At 43.9% G+C, this 5593-nt stretch overlaps 1 pseudogene; it reads right to left on the reverse strand.

The window, feature by feature from the left end:
- Positions 1-3693: 3693 nt before the first annotated feature.
- LOC119538749 lies at positions 3694-4733 on the reverse strand (annotated as a pseudogene).
- Positions 4734-5593: the final 860 nt, after the last annotated feature.

Raw genomic sequence — 5593 nt, forward strand, 5'->3', positions numbered from 1 at the left:
CATACTCACAGTCATCTTTGTTCAGTGTACTTACATTGCTGTGCTACCATCACTCAAAACTGTGTTCCAAACCTATCACTCCTGTCTTTTCCTCTCTGACTGTAGTGCTTCCTTTAGTATTTCCTGTAGTGCAGGTATCTTGTTCACAAATTCTGTCATTGTCTGTTTGTCAGAAAATATTTTAAACTCTCCCTCATATTTGAAGGACAGTTTTGCCGGATATAGGATTCTTGGTTGGCAGTTTCTCTCTTTCAGTATCTTAAATATATCACACCACTTCCTTCTTGCCTCCATGGTTTCTGCTGAGAAATCCACACATAGTCTTTTTAAGCTTCCTTTGTATGTGATGGATCGTTTTTCTCTTGCTGCTTTCAGGATTCTCTGTCTTTGATGTTTAATAATATGATTATTAAGTGTCTTGGCATAGGCCTATTCAGATCTATTCTGATTGGTGTATGCTGCACTTCTTGGATCTGTAATATGTCTTTCATTAAAGATGGGAAATTTTCATTATTTCCTCTATTATTGTTTCTGCCCCCTTTCCCTTCTCTTCTCCTTCTGGGACACCAGTGACACATACATTCTTGCATTTCATTTTGTCCTTAAGTTCCCAGAGACATTGCTCATATTTTTCCATTCTTTTTTCTGTCCTTTTGTGTGTAGGCTTTCAGGTATCTTGTTCTCCAGTTCCTGAGTGTTTTCTTCTGCCTCTTGAGATCTGCTGTTGTATGTTTCCATTGTGTCTTTTGTCTCTTGTGTTGTGCCTTTCATTTCTATAGATTCTGTCAGTTGTTTTTTCAAACTTTCGATTTCTGCCTTATGTATGCCCAGTGTTTTCTTTATAGCCTTTATCTCTTTTGCCACATGTTCCCTAAAGTTTTTGAATTGATTTAGCATTTGTTGTTTAAATTCCTGTATCTCAGTTGAATTGTAAGTTTGTTTCTTTGACTGGGCTATAACTTCATTTTTCTTAGTGTAGGTCATAGTTTTCTGTTGTGTAGGCATCTGGTTTCCTTGGTTACTCCAATCACGTTTTCCCAGACCAGAACAGGCTCAGGTCCCAGAAGGAGGAAATATTCAGTATCCAGTTTCCCTGATGGTGTGTCTTAGAGGAGGGACACATTCTGTGCTTTTCTGTCCAGCAGGTGGCGCCTGTATGCCTGTCAATCCAGACTGGTATAAGGAGGTGTGGCCCGTGGCTGTTTTCCCCCAGGCTCTGGGGTCTGGTTCTGAATGGAAGGCAGGTAGTAGAGCTTGGCACCACCTTCTTCCTCTTAGGGAAGACTTGCCCCGTAGAGAGAGGTCATTTGCATATAAATAGATTCTTTGTTTCTCTGGCTCTGCTATCTCCACCCTTGTCTGGGTCAGAGTGCTGCAAGTTTAAAATGGCTGAGGCTTTCTCTGCTGCAGAGCACTGTGAGCTGAAAATGGCTGAGACTTTCCCCACTCAGCAGTCCAGATTGACAGAGAGAGAAAGGAACAGAAAGCCCCCTTTCAGAGTCAGTCTATGGCCCCCAGATTCACCCATTGGCCAGAGATAGCACTCAATCCTTTGGGCTCCCTGTCCCGAGACAGATACATCCCCTGGCTCTCCAAGATCAGTCATCACCAAAAGCCTCTGTCTGCTTGTTGGGGATTCGTAGTTTGTATTGAGCAGTTAACATTAAAACCCCAGTTGGAGCTGGGCTGAGGTATAGTCACTTGTTCAGAGAGTGCTGCTCTCTATCGCAGTGAGGCTTTGCAGTTCAGGCTGCCGTGAAGGAGGGGCTCTCGACTTGGGTCCGCAGATTTTATTTACAGATTTTATGCTGTAATCTTGGGCATTTCTCCCAATCCAGATTGTTGCATGATGTGTGGACAGTCACTGTCATCTCCCAGCAGTTATTCCAGATCTTTTACTAGTTGTTCCTGGTTGTGTGTAGTTGCTCTGGGGGGACTAACTAACTCATTCCTCTCTATGCCACCATCTTCTCTCTATCTCAGAGTATAATTCTTTTAATGTGACTTTGGATTTGATTTGCAAATATTTTGAGAACTTTTGCATCTTTATTCATTAGGGAAATCGGTCTGTAGTTTTTCTTTCTTGTAGTATCTTTGTTTTTAAAGCTGATGGTGACACACTTTATTATTTTAAAAGCATGCCCTTTCCCAAAGTGCATTTGGCACACATGCATCTTTATATGAAGACATAAATGAGTGATGTCATGGTAGAGTGGAGATCAGGCAGCTGTAGTGTCATTCAGTAAGGAAGAGAGTTGAGCCTCTAAGCAACAGCATTTTATAAACAGCTCATCATAAGCTGATGCTAGATCTAAGGGTACCTCTCCTTAGGGCAGCTCGCTAATTCCCGGTTTAGAAGGACATTCCCTCGGGGCTGAAGGATTCGGCTCCCCATCCCTGTCCTCCCAGCGCCTGCTGCTTCAGCACAGTGCTTCTGTTCTGTGATGGAGGTGGCAGAACAAAATGTCAATTGACGCAGTATAGAATCTAAGCATACTGTTCTCATCCCCAAGTGATCAGAGCTGAAGGAGTTTAATTTGAGGCTTATTTTAAGAGCAAGATGTAGGTTTTGCCAAGATATAGATTTTACCAACTTTTTTTTTTTAAAAAAACAATGGTTGGAAAGCAAAAAGCAAGAGTGGTTCTGGTCACCATGCCAGCCACCCCTGCCTCCTGGAGTCAGAAGCTTCTGGACAAACTCTTTAGGAAAACATTTTCTGAGCAGGGCTCTGAAGCCTGCTATAACTGTCTGGCCCCTCCAAGCCCCTTGGCTTCCCACCCCACAAGAACATTTCCACAACTCCAGGGAGAATGGACGCTACTTTGGGGGCGTGTTGACCAAGAGGGGCATCACCACGACCACTGGGCTGACCCAGCCATATCTGCCATGACTCACAGGTACAGGTCCCTGCCCTGCGATAATTTGGGAGGCAGTAGCCCACTCTGTACTCCCCCCGACCACCTATGCTGGGAGTGGAAGGAAGGCCAGCTCTCAGGCCTCCACCTGAGCACCTGAGAACTTTATAGGCTACTGGCAGCATGCTGCTTGTTCCAACCTGGTTTTCAGCTCAGTTTCCACCCAGATGTGGGTGGGCCTGGGGGAGGTGGTCTGTGTGCTCTCCAGGACACCAACAGCCATCTCTCACCACATCCCTGGTGACCAGAGAAGTGTACCTGCTGGAGCAGGCCAGCCCAGGTGCTGTCAGAGGACCAACTGCTTGTCACTGCCAGAGCCCAGATATACTGTAGCGCATTAGAGCTACTAACAGGGCCCCACTTGGCTGACCTTTGTGTTTGCTTTTAGAACTCAAAGTGATGGGTATGAGCTATTGAGAAGACAGGTGAGAGGTGTCTGCACTTGTGATGGCTTAGAAACAAACCTCTACTGTCCATGTGGAAGTCCTAAAGCAGCTAATCAAATTCTCTCTCCAATTACCCTTAAAACCAGTTACACCTCCCCAATCCCACATAACCTCTGATGTTATTTGAAAGCATGGAAATTGCTGGATGAACCTGGTGTTACTTGGGGGCAAATGACAGTGTTATGACCAACACCTCCATGACAGAAATGAAAATGGGTTGATTAGTACTGGGCTGGACCTGACTGGCCAGGCAGCCATGTCTGGGTGGTGGCCCGGGGCTGGGTTCAGATGGCGGCTGTGAGACGGCACACAGTGAGGGCCAGCTGTCCTCTCAGTCCTCTGTGCTGCCCTCGAGTCTCTGGACGAGGCTCTGATAGGTGGCTCTTTTTCCAAACGCCGGGAATGATGCATGCTCATGTACTCCCTTCCACCGGCCACAATCTGTTTCCCTAAGGCAGGATCACTGACCAACCTCTTTGCCAACTGAACAAACTCCTGAGGATCCGAAAACAATAATCCTGTAGCTTCATGTCTTGCCATGGCAGTATTTCCAGAAATGTTCCTTGCCAACATGGGGACTTCTAAATCCATTGCCTCCAGAATTGCAGCTGACATGCCTTCAGATATGGAAATATTCACCACCGCCAAGCAATTTTCATACCCCTCTGGAGGTCTTCTTGAGACATCTCTCCAGTCAGTCACAACCCAGCTGCCCTTCTCATTTTGGATTTTACTTCCCTTGTAAACACTGGATCGACTTCAGGACCTACAATTACCAGATGAATGCTGGGCTCTTCTCAATGCCATTCTGAAAATGCATCCACCAAATAAAAATGGTCTTTCACTTGTCTGAGTCCACATATCAGAAGAAACACATGAAAATTATCAGCACTTTGGTTAATCCCTGAACACCAAAGAAAGGTGTTCCAGTTAAAGGCGGTGTTTGGTAATGTGATTCCTTGGCTCCAGGCATAGATCTTACTCTTAGCTCGTGGCCACTGCATTTGTGCCATTACTTTCATTGACTCTGTGAAAGCAACAGCAAATTTGGCTTCTTCAGGAACTTTTCCTATCACTGTGTGTTTTTCTCCCTGGTTCACATCTTTGTTTAAATCAATTCTACCAAAGATGATTCCAAAAGGAATTCGATGACCTTGCAAGAAGTCTGCCTCCCCGGTAGAGATGAAGGGCCAAGGCTGCCTCAAATTTCTCAGTGGTGATTAGGTTTGCAATTTCAGATGAGCTTTCAAAGTCAAAGGCATCTTTCAGAAAACACACATGACCTGCAGCTTCTAGATGGTCCCGGACCCTCTTAGCTGTGACGGCTTTGCCCTTGTGCAGCCACAGCACCACCAGGAAGAGGAGCTGCATGCTGTTGCCACTGCCCCGCCCTGGCCATCAACTGGGTCTCTCTTGTAGTATCTTTACCTGGTTTTGATATTAGAGTGATGTTACCTTCATAAAATGAGTTAGGTAGGGTTCATTTTTCTTCAATTGTTTGAAAGAGTTTGAGCATGAATGGTGTCAGTTCTTTCTGGAAAGTTTGGTAAAATTCACCTGTGAAGCCATCTGGCCCTGGGCTTTTATTTGCAGGAGTGTTTTTGATGACTGATTGGATCTCTTTACTTGTGATTGGTTTGTTGAGGTCTTCTATTTCTTCTTGAGTAAGTCTAGGTTGTTCATGTGTTTCCTGGAAATTGTCCATTTCCTCTAAGTTTTCTAGTTTGTTGGCATAGAGTTGTTAATAGTATCCTCTTAAGATTTTTTATTTTTTTGTTTCTTTAGGATCCATAGTAATGACCCTCTCTCATTTCTGATTTTGTTTATTTGGGTCTTCTCTCTTTCTGTCTTTGTCAGTCTAGCTAAGGGTTTGTCAATCTTGTCAATCTTCTCAAAGAGCTAACTGTTGGTTTCATTTATTCTATTTGTTTATTGGTTCTCCAGATCATTTATTTATGTTTTAATCTTTGTTATTTCTTTTCTTCTGCTTGCTTTAGGGTTAGTTTGCTGATCATTCTCTAGCTTCCTTAGTTGTTCAGTTAGGTCTTTGATTTTAGCTCTTTCTTCCTTTTAAATGTATGCATTTAGTGCTATAAATTTCCCTCTCATCACTGCCTTTTGTGTATCCCATAGCTTTTCATATGTTGTGTTTTTGTTTTCTTTCATGTTTACCTATTTTTCTTGCAATTTATTCTTTGACCCACTGATTGTTTAGGAGTGTGTAGTTTAAT

Source organism: Choloepus didactylus, chromosome 6 (genome assembly GCF_015220235.1).
Source record: "Choloepus didactylus isolate mChoDid1 chromosome 6, mChoDid1.pri, whole genome shotgun sequence".
NCBI classification, from domain to species: Eukaryota; Metazoa; Chordata; class Mammalia; order Pilosa; family Megalonychidae; genus Choloepus; species Choloepus didactylus.